Below are 12,357 nucleotides of genomic sequence, written 5' to 3'. Positions count from 1 at the left end.
CATAAAAGAAGATGGTACATTTTAACCGCTCATTTAATAAATGGTTTAAAATACACGTATATAGAATTAATTAATATATAAATGAATAGTACTTGTGAATCCATCAAAATGTATTAATAAAAGTGACATAAGTATTTATTAATAGTTTATAAACAGCCAAACATATGCTTAGTTTCTTTTATTTCTTTAATATGCCCCTCTCTTCCTTATATAGTAAACTGCATCCTATTGGTTTTTGGCTATATATGTATAATGCAATACATCTTTATATTATAAGATCATTTTATATTCATGAAGAGCATAAATGTACCAAGGTCAATTAAAAAAGCATAAAAATGAATAGTCAGATTAGGGAAGTTGTCTCTCATGCAATATTGTTTTCTGCATTTTTTTTTTAAATAATTTAATACTTTTAAGTATATGTTCAATTCACAGCATAAATGGTACAACATAAAAGAAGATGGTACATTTTAACCGCTCATTTAATAAATGGTTTAAAATACACGTATATAGAATTAATTAATATATAAATAAATAGTACTTGTGAATCCATCAAAATGTATTAATAAAAGTGACATAAGTATTTATTAATAGTTTATAAACAGCCAAACATATGCTTAGTTTCTTTTATTTCTTTAATTATTTCTTTAATACTTAAAAAAAAAATACACCCATTTTTTGCCTCAAAAAACAATTGTGGAGAGTTTTAAGTTTCCCTTGTACTTAAGAGAGTTTAATTTTTCTAGTACTTCTTTATGAAATTCGTATGCAACATGTCATTGATGGAAAATATAAATTCAATAACAAATTTTTTTCATTTACTCTTTAATTGTTTACATTTTCAAAATAAAGTGATTCGCAGTTTTATAATATTGATAAATTAGATACACCAAAACCATAGGATTTTTCAATAAACTATATATGAAAAACTGGTCTATAGGAAAACTTGCAATTATAATTCCACTTGAGCAATCAAATAAAAATATTCCATGCTTCAAAAGGAGGGAATGTTATTATATTAAGATAATAACAAAAAGTCAAGAAAAGATAGGATGTAATCTATTTGAAGGAACTGAAACATATGCTTAGTTTCTTTTATTTCTTTAATACTTAAAAAAAAAATACACCCATTTTTTGCCTCAAAAAACAATTGTGGAGAGTTTTAAGTTTCCCTTGTACTTAAGAGAGTTTAATTTTTCTAGTACTTCTTTATGAAATTCGTATGCAACATGTCATTGATGGAAAATATAAATTCAATAACAAATTTTTTTCATTTACTCTTTAATTGTTTACATTTTCAAAATAAAGTGATTCGCAGTTTTATAATATTGATAAATTAGATACACCAAAACCATAGGATTTTTCAATAAACTATATATGAAAAACTGGTCTATAGGAAAACTTGCAATTATAATTCCACTTGAGCAATCAAATAAAAATATTCCATGCTTCAAAAGGAGGGAATGTTATTATATTAAGATAATAACAAAAGGTCAAGAAAAGATAGGATGTAATCTATTTGAAGGAACTAGGAGATCTAGCTTTTTGCAATAAATCTATCATTGTGTTTAAGCTGTTAATTAAATTAAGCTTACTTTGATTGACCAACTATTAGGGATTCGTGATTTTTTCTTACCAAAAGCTTAAAAAATTCCAAAGCATACAGTAGATAAAATACTGATGGGTGCTAGTCACATCTACTACACATCCAAATTATGTTCATACAATACAATATGGAACACACGACATAAATAGGAGCTGTGACAGGGTTGAGGTGTCCAACACCTCAGCCATTTATCTGAAATTTTTTCAGATCATTTCAAATCAAGAGCCGAACACCTCAGCCCTTGTCACAGGCCTCTATTTGAGCAGCAAAATTGATACAACATTCAGTATTGGAGATTGAATATTTGAAGGCTATATGTATTTATCCATGTCTCGCCAATCTTGAAATTAAAATAATTAAGCTTATTTTTTAGTTCAATTTACTTTTAGACTAGGGATTCGTGATTTTTTCTTACCAAAAGCTTAAAAAATTCCAAAGCATACAGTAGATAAAATACTGATGGGTGCTAGTCACACCTACTACACATCCAAATACAATACAATATGGAACACACGACATAAATAGGAGCTGTGACAGGGTTGAGATGTCCAACACCTCAGCCATTTATCTGAAATTTTTTCAGATCATTTCAAATCAAGAGCCGAACACCTCAGCCCTTGTCACAGGCCTCTGTTTGAGCAGCAAAATTGATACATTATTCAGTGTTGGAGATTGAATATTTGAAGGCTATATGTATTTATCCATGTCTCGCCGATCTTGAAATTAAAATAATTAAACTTATTTTTTAGTTTAATTACTTTTAGACCGTTTAATAGAAAATTAGATCAGATGAGCCAATTGAATTGAAAATAATAATAATAATAATAAAAATAATAATAATAATAATAATAATAATTGAAAATCGATTTAAAAAATATCAAATTATAGGTCAAAATTTTAAAAATTGGAATGCATTAGAAAAGGTTAAGAAGTCGTAGGTTTCAGTTCCAATCGGAGTCGATTCATTTCAAAACTAGATGGTTAACACTGAAATTTTATTTTAAAATTTTATACCACTAGTTCGACTCAAATCGACCTTTTTTATCCTTAACTCTTTATTTTTTTGAAATAAATTGCCATAATTGTTTGTTATAATTTCATTGGTTGGATATATTTCATGCAAATGAAGAAAGAGGCCTCATTCGGGAAATGGGTTTGGACTTTACCACCAAATGGTTGGCAGTGATACGAGATTCAGTCAGTTTCATCGGGTGCTTGTCCCAGATAAGGTATTGTATCGAAATTCAAAGATTTTTATACTAAATTTCACTATTGATATCACGCTCTTATTGAAAAATAAATTTCGTTCGCACGCTATTGACTTCCTAGTAGTTTAATAAAGTGGTAGAGAACACTCCACATATAATAATAAAGACAAGCCGAAATAGGTTTCAGTTCCAATCGGAGTCGATTCATTTCAAAACTAGATGGTTAACACTGAAATTTTATTTTAAAATTTTATACCACTAGTTCGACTCAAATCGACCTTTTTTATCCTTAACTCTTTATTTTTTTGAAATAAATTGCCATAATTGTTTGTTATAATATCAAAATTCAAAGATTTTTATACTAAATTTCACTATTGATATCACGCTCTTATTGAAAAATAAATTTCGTTCGCACGCTATTGACTTCCTAATAGTTTAATAAAGTGGTAGAGAACACTCCACATACAATAATAAAGACAAGCCGAAATATGTTATTCTTGACCATGTTTTCTTGGATTGCGTTAAAAAAAATGATAGGAGATTAGTTGCAAATCATGGAATATCATTAAGTGGACACGATAATGATGTAAGCATATATACTCATTAGGGTCTTCAATGAGATCTAGGCATATCTTCTTAGAGTTGACAAAACCCTATTTTTTTAACCCAAAAGCATGTGTTTGAGGTGAATCCAGTCATCATCTAGTATTCATCGATGTAGAAGAAAGACATTTGTGTTGGACAGTTGTTTAAATTTGGCCCTACATGTTTTTTAGCTTTGGAACATGTTTGAAACTATATTAGATTATGTTTTATTCCATTATCTTTTTGTATCTTTAACTGCTGAAAAAAGTCCATCAATAAATCTTTCATTTCTCTTCAATTCACACTCCTTTGTGTTTTGTTTCTAATCTATTCCATTTTCTTTCTTGCTTTAGGGATTAGAAAAGAATTTCAAATAGGCATGCTATGAGATGTGAGACTTTTGTAGGTGGGCGAGGGATTGATTTTCGTTACTTTATTTGGTTTTATTATTAAGCTCAATTTGGTTCTCATATTTTCAAAACTCCTTTTTTTTCTTTTTCTTTTTTAATTCGTTTTGATTACACATTTGATGAGGTTTATACATTTTATCAACATTTTAACTATATATTTATCGATTTTTCTTAAAATATATTAAAAATCGATTTTTATCCAAATCAAATTGGAGCTAAATATACCTGATTATTTAGAATAGCTAAATCCTTTAAGAATCATATCAAAACATCACCCTTGTTTAGGGCACATTTTCAGCCCAAAAAATGAGAATTGTGACCGTTGGATAGCACTATGCAGCCACCATATTTGATTTCATCTCTCTTAGGTGGACCCCACATTTGAAAAAAAAGGGTAAAATTTTTTCTACTTTCTTGAAAATGTGCCCCCAAACATTTTTAAATGCATTCTCAATATCAACATCCTATAATAATTATCTAAATTGTCATTTTTTTTTAATTTATCTTCAAGCGTTTGTCTTCACTTCTTGGTGTAAATCTCAATTTTAATTATTTGTTTTTTTTTTATTATTTATTTATTTATTGTATTTACCATTTTATTATGCCCATGAATCTTTCCTAGCCCATGTATGGTTTTGTTAAAATCAAATTTTCAGTATATTTTGAATAAAATTGATAAAATGTGTGATTGGAAAGTTGATTAATTATTAACTTTGATCTAAATATTTATCAATTTTTTAACTAAACAAAATATGTGTCATCATTCTCGCTACACAATTTGAATTTACATTTCTTTCACTGTCCAACATTTAGTAGCATTAGAATAGCAAATCTTAACTACTGTTTAAAACAGTTGTTATATATATATATATATATGAAACGATAAAATGCAATCCCGGGTGAATTGTATTAGTAGTACTAGGGTGTGTAGTTTAATTATTGGATTTATTTCTTTTCTCACTTTTGTATGTCCCTTTATGGACAAGAGGGAGGATCACAAGATGGCCCTTACGATTAGCCATCTTCCAAAGTCGTAACCCTATTCCCGTTCACTGGAGGATTTTACCTCTTTCGGACAAAATCATAGGGGAAATCAAAAACCTAAGTAAAGTGAAAATTGTAATAACTCAATTTAGCACGAAATGAACTATTATAATTGAGGGCAAATCTATTGATTTAGGGGCTAGAGCACAAGTATTATTAAAGCATTTATTTTTGTCAATTCTTAATTTCAATATTTTATTTTTCTATCAAAGATTTTTATACTAAATTTCACTATTGATATCACGCTCTTATTGAAAAATAAATTTCGTTCGCACGCTATTGACTTCCTAATAGTTTAATAAAGTGGTAGAGAACACTCCACATACAATAATAAAGACAAGCCGAAATATGTTATTCTTGACCATGTTTTCTTGGATTGCGTTAAAAAAAATGATAGGAGATTAGTTGCAAATCATGGAATATCATTAAGTGGACACGATAATGATGTAAGCATATATACTCATTAGGGTCTTCAATGAGATCTAGGCATATCTTCTTAGAGTTGACAAAACCCTATTTTTTTAACCCAAAAGCATGTGTTTGAGGTGAATCCAGTCATCATCTAGTATTCATCGATGTAGAAGAAAGACATTTGTGTTGGACAGTTGTTTAAATTTGGCCCTACATGTTTTTTAGCTTTGGAACATGTTTGAAACTATATTAGATTATGTTTTATTCCATTATCTTTTTGTATCTTTAACTGCTGAAAAAAGTCCATCAATAAATCTTTCATTTCTCTTCAATTCACACTCCTTTGTGTTTTGTTTCTAATCTATTCCATTTTCTTTCTTGCTTTAGGGATTAGAAAAGAATTTCAAATAGGCATGCTATGAGATGTGAGACTTTTGTAGGTGGGCGAGGGATTGATTTTCGTTACTTTATTTGGTTTTATTATTAACCTCAATTTGGTTCTCATCTTTTCAAAACTCCTTTTTTTCTTTTTCTTTTTTAATTCGTTTTGATTACACATTTGATGAGGTTTATACATTTTATCAACATTTTAACTATATATTTATCGATTTTTCTTAAAATATATTAAAAATCGATTTTTATCCAAATCAAATTGGAGCTAAATATACCTGATTATTTAGAATAGCTAAATCCTTTAAGAATCATATCAAAACATCACCCTTGTTTAGGGCACATTTTCAGCCCAAAAAATGAGAATTGTGACCGTTGGATAGCACTATGCAGCCACCATATTTGATTTCATCTCTCTTAGGTGGACCCCACATTTGAAAAAAAAGGGTAAAATTTTTTCTACTTTCTTGAAAATGTGCCCCCAAACATTTTTAAATGCATTCTCAATATCAACATCCTATAATAATTATCTAAATTGTCATTTTTTTTTAATTTATCTTCAAGCGTTTGTCTTCACTTCTTGGTGTAAATCTCAATTTTAATTATTTGTTTTTTTTTTATTATTTATTTATTTATTGTATTTACCATTTTATTATGCCCATGAATCTTTCCTAGCCCATGTATGGTTTTGTTAAAATCAAATTTTCAGTATATTTTGAATAAAATTGATAAAATGTGTGATTGGAAAGTTGATTAATTATTAACTTTGATCTAAATATTTATCAATTTTTTAACTAAACAAAATATGTGTCATCATTCTCGCTACACAATTTGAATTTACATTTCTTTCACTGTCCAACATTTAGTAGCATTAGAATAGCAAATCTTAACTACTGTTTAAAACAGTTGTTATATATATATATATATATGAAACGATAAAATGCAATCCCGGGTGAATTGTATTAGTAGTACTAGGGTGTGTAGTTTAATTATTGGATTTATTTCTTTTCTCACTTTTGTATGTCCCTTTATGGACAAGAGGGAGGATCACAAGATGGCCCTTACGATTAGCCATCTTCCAAAGTCGTAACCCTATTCCCGTTCACTGGAGGATTTTACCTCTTTCGGACAAAATCATAGGGGAAATCAAAAACCTAAGTAAAGTGAAAATTGTAATAACTCAATTTAGCACGAAATGAACTATTATAATTGAGGGCAAATCTATTGATTTAGGGGCTAGAGCACAAGTATTATTAAAGCATTTATTTTTGTCAATTCTTAATTTCAATATTTTATTTTTCTAATCAACTTATTAGGCCATCTTCAACTCATGGCATCAAAATGGTGCAACTTTCACACCATCTTGCAAAGTCAAATTCAATCCATCACACCAAATAAATTGTTCTTCCTTTATTTTTATATTTTTAATCCTCAACACAATTTATATCAAAAATTATATAATTACAAAGTATATTACTACTAAAATAAATTAAAAATTGTGTGTGTGTATATATTAGTTTCCAACCAACACCAAAAACATTACACGAAATTGGTGGAGATGCCCCTATAACTACTGTTTTTTAGCTTTGGAACATGTTTGAAACTATATTAGATTATGTTTTATTCCATTATCTTTTTGTATCTTTAACTGCTGAAAAAAGTCCATCAATAAATCTTTCATTTCTCTTCAATTCACACTCCTTTGTGTTTTGTTTCTAATCTATTCCATTTTCTTTCTTGCTTTAGGGATTAGAAAAGAATTTCAAATAGGCATGCTATGAGATGTGAGACTTTTGTAGGTGGGCGAGGGATTGATTTTCGTTACTTTATTTGGTTTTATTATTAACCTCAATTTGGTTCTCATCTTTTCAAAACTCCTTTTTTTCTTTTTCTTTTTTAATTCGTTTTGATTACACATTTGATGAGGTTTATACATTTTATCAACATTTTAACTATATATTTATCGATTTTTCTTAAAATATATTAAAAATCGATTTTTATCCAAATCAAATTGGAGCTAAATATACCTGATTATTTAGAATAGCTAAATCCTTTAAGAATCATATCAAAACATCACCCTTGTTTAGGGCACATTTTCAGCCCAAAAAATGAGAATTGTGACCGTTGGATAGCACTATGCAGCCACCATATTTGATTTCATCTCTCTTAGGTGGACCCCACATTTGAAAAAAAAGGGTAAAATTTTTTCTACTTTCTTGAAAATGTGCCCCCAAACATTTTTAAATGCATTCTCAATATCAACATCCTATAATAATTATCTAAATTGTCATTTTTTTTTAATTTATCTTCAAGCGTTTGTCTTCACTTCTTGGTGTAAATCTCAATTTTAATTATTTGTTTGTTTTTATTTTTTATTTATTGTATTTACCATTTTATTATGCCCATGAATCTTTCTTAGCCCATGTATGGTCTTGTTAAAATCAAATTTTTAGTATATTTTGAATAAAATTGATGAAATGTGTGATTGGAAAGTTGATTAATTATTAACTTTGATCTAAATATTTATCAATTTTTTAACTAAACAAAATATGTGTCATCATTCTCGCTACACAATTTGAATTTACATTTCTTTCACTGTCCAACATTTAGTAGCATTAGAATAGCAAATCTTAACTACTGTTTAAAACAGTTGTTATATATATATATATATATGAAACGATAAAATGCAATCCCGGGTGAATTGTATTAGTAGTACTAGGGTGTGTAGTTTAATTATTGGATTTATTTCTTTTCTCACTTTTGTATGTCCCTTTATGGACAAGAGGGAGGATCACAAGATGGCCCTTACGATTAGCCATCTTCCAAAGTCGTAACCCTATTCCCGTTCACTGGAGGATTTTACCTCTTTCGGACAAAATCATAGGGGAAATCAAAAACCTAAGTAAAGTGAAAATTGTAATAACTCAATTTAGCACGAAATGAACTATTATAATTGAGGGCAAATCTATTGATTTAGGGGCTAGAGCACAAGTATTATTAAAGCATTTATTTTTGTCAATTCTTAATTTCAATATTTTATTTTTCTAATCAACTTATTAGGCCATCTTCAACTCATGGCATCAAAATGGTGCAACTTTCACACCATCTTGCAAAGTCAAATTCAATCCATCACACCAAATAAATTGTTCTTCCTTTATTTTTATATTTTTAATCCTCAACACAATTTATATCAAAAATTATATAATTACAAAGTATATTACTACTAAAATAAATTAAAAATTGTGTGTGTGTATATATTAGTTTCCAACCAACACCAAAAACATTACACGAAATTGGTGGAGATGCCCCTATAACTACATTCCTTATTGTTCAGAAAGTTCCTTTAGAAGTCGACTGTGTGGCTGATTATCAAGTTAAGTTATGTTAGGAATTGAGATCGTTTCCTCGATTGTTTACATGACTCTTTTGCAGATACTTAGAACCTTTGGCTTGGTGCCACCCTAATTAAAATAAGAATTGAATTTTTATTATTTGTTTCCTAGCTAGATTATGATTTGTTTTGTCTTATGTAATATAGGAGTAGTTTATTGCCTATACAATGGTGATGCTCAATTATAAAATAGTTAATCATATTCTATAATTGAGCATCACCATTGTATATTCTTAATCCTAATTTGTAAGGTAGTCATGGACTGTCTTAGAGATTCTTTGTAATCTCATCCGGTATTATCATTTTGTGTGTGCTTAAGGGTTTGGTGTGTATGAGAGATTTCATATGATTGTACAAATTTTCATATAGTGGAAACATCTCTATCCTTGATTGTCTATGATTTTTCTTTATTTATTATTTAGAATAGCTAAATCCTTTAAGAATCATATCAAAACATCACCCTTGTTTAGGGCACATTTTCAGCCCAAAAAATGAGAATTGTGACCGTTGGATAGCACTATGCAGCCACCATATTTGATTTCATCTCTCTTAGGTGGACCCCACATTTGAAAAAAAAGGGTAAAATTTTTTCTACTTTCTTGAAAATGTGCCCCCAAACATTTTTAAATGCATTCTCAATATCAACATCCTATAATAATTATCTAAATTGTCATTTTTTTTTAATTTATCTTCAAGCGTTTGTCTTCACTTCTTGGTGTAAATCTCAATTTTAATTATTTGTTTTTTTTTTATTATTTATTTATTTATTGTATTTACCATTTTATTATGCCCATGAATCTTTCCTAGCCCATGTATGGTTTTGTTAAAATCAAATTTTCAGTATATTTTGAATAAAATTGATAAAATGTGTGATTGGAAAGTTGATTAATTATTAACTTTGATCTAAATATTTATCAATTTTTTAACTAAACAAAATATGTGTCATCATTCTCGCTACACAATTTGAATTTACATTTCTTTCACTGTCCAACATTTAGTAGCATTAGAATAGCAAATCTTAACTACTGTTTAAAACAGTTGTTATATATATATATATATATGAAACGATAAAATGCAATCCCGGGTGAATTGTATTAGTAGTACTAGGGTGTGTAGTTTAATTATTGGATTTATTTCTTTTCTCACTTTTGTATGTCCCTTTATGGACAAGAGGGAGGATCACAAGATGGCCCTTACGATTAGCCATCTTCCAAAGTCGTAACCCTATTCCCGTTCACTGGAGGATTTTACCTCTTTCGGACAAAATCATAGGGGAAATCAAAAACCTAAGTAAAGTGAAAATTGTAATAACTCAATTTAGCACGAAATGAACTATTATAATTGAGGGCAAATCTATTGATTTAGGGGCTAGAGCACAAGTATTATTAAAGCATTTATTTTTGTCAATTCTTAATTTCAATATTTTATTTTTCTAATCAACTTATTAGGCCATCTTCAACTCATGGCATCAAAATGGTGCAACTTTCACACCATCTTGCAAAGTCAAATTCAATCCATTACACCAAATAAATTGTTCTTCCTTTATTTTTATATTTTTAATCCTCAACACAATTTATTTCAAAAATTATATAATTACAAATTATATTCCTTATTGTTCAGAAAGTTCCTTTAGAAGTCGACTGTGTGGCTGATTATCAAGTTAAGTTATGTTAGGAATTGAGATCGTTTCCTCGATTGTTTACATGACTCTTTTGCAGATACTTAGAACCTTTGGCTTGGTGCCACCCTAATTAAAATAAGAATTGAATTTTTATTATTTGTTTCCTAGCTAGATTATGATTTGTTTTGTCTTATGTAATATAGGAGTAGTTTATTGCCTATACAATGGTGATGCTCAATTATAGAATATGATTAACTATTTTATAATTGAGCATCACCATTGTATAGGCAATAAACTACTCCTATATTACATAAGACAAAACAAATCATAATCTAGCTAGGAAACAAATAATAAAAATTGAACAAAGATTATGTTGGCAAATAAAGGGATTGTCTCAATTCCAATTAAAAATGGTATCAAAGCGTGAGGTAATTTAGAATGTTGGAGCACAAAGAACATATGTCAGGAGTCAAATACGATATGGAGAAGTTTGACGGGAGAATTAATTTTGATTTGTGACAAGTGAAAGTTAATATTGTTACGATTCAGCTTGGATTGCACAATAATTTAGAAAAAAAAAATTTAACTGTGTTTTCAACAGACATGAACAATATTGACAACTCAAAGAAAATTATCCAAAAGGTAGAGCATGTTCAGCTTGCATGAAACTAGTATGTTGAGATATTGATTACGTTGCTAACTTGAGCCTTTTTTTCTCCATGAGAGTGATATTATTTGAAAAGAATATAATCATTTTCGTATCATGTCTTTGGCCAATAAGTTGTCATAGTGGAGAATGGATTATTGTTAGCGGGTTCACCAACTTGCATATAGGCACTGGTTTGGCACTGATGTAAGGTACGAGGTTGAATTTATGTCAATAGTTGATAAAATTCTGAATTAACTAGTTTGTTCGACGTTAGCCGATTTGAAATACTTAGAATGTGTAAATTCTAAGTGTGTAAACTGATTATGGTGCAGTATGATAATTATTTGTCTCGAGAATTTGGATGTAAAAGAAAAAAGCTCAACAATTTTTATTTTTTATTTTTTCAAGTGGCGTGACCAAGAAGATTAAAGAGGCGAGAATGACGCAAAAACAGAAGCACAACAATTCAAATTTGAGGAGATATCAAAGAATTCATATCTATGTCTTAGACAATCCAAAGACGAGGTAAAGATTGCTAGAATTTATATTTTTTTTCCAGTGTAAAGGCACTTTTGTTCCGTGGCCTAATAGGGCACATCCCGCGATTTGCCTCTCTCGCAAAACTTTAGGAACGGGGTGGTGGGGGCCCTCAAGGTTGGGGTTCAACTTTTTTTTTTTTTTTTTTTTTTAAAAGATTGCTAGAATTTTTAACTTGGAGCCTGTTTGGGAGTGATTTTGAGAAATGATTTTTTGACCATTAGAAGCAAAGTATGGTCCACCTGTGAGAGAAGAAATCAAATATGACGGCTAGAATAGTGAAATAACGATCAAAAAATCAATTTTTTGAGTGAAAAAATAGGGCCCAAACAGGCCCTTGGTATTGTCCTGCTTAAAATAGGAATTGAATTTTTACTTTTTGTTTCCTAGATAGAATATAACTTATTTTGTTCTACGTATTGTAGGAGTGGTTTATTAGTTCCTTTTTTGGATAGGATTAGATAACCATGTCCTATAAATATTTGCTCCCCCCCCCCCCCCCCCC

This window comes from Olea europaea, unplaced genomic scaffold (assembly GCF_002742605.1).
Source record: "Olea europaea var. sylvestris unplaced genomic scaffold, O_europaea_v1 scaffold1474, whole genome shotgun sequence".
Lineage (NCBI taxonomy): Eukaryota > Viridiplantae > Streptophyta > Magnoliopsida > Lamiales > Oleaceae > Olea > Olea europaea.
The sequence above is the reverse complement of the archived record's forward strand: the minus strand, read 5'-3'. Positions refer to the sequence as shown.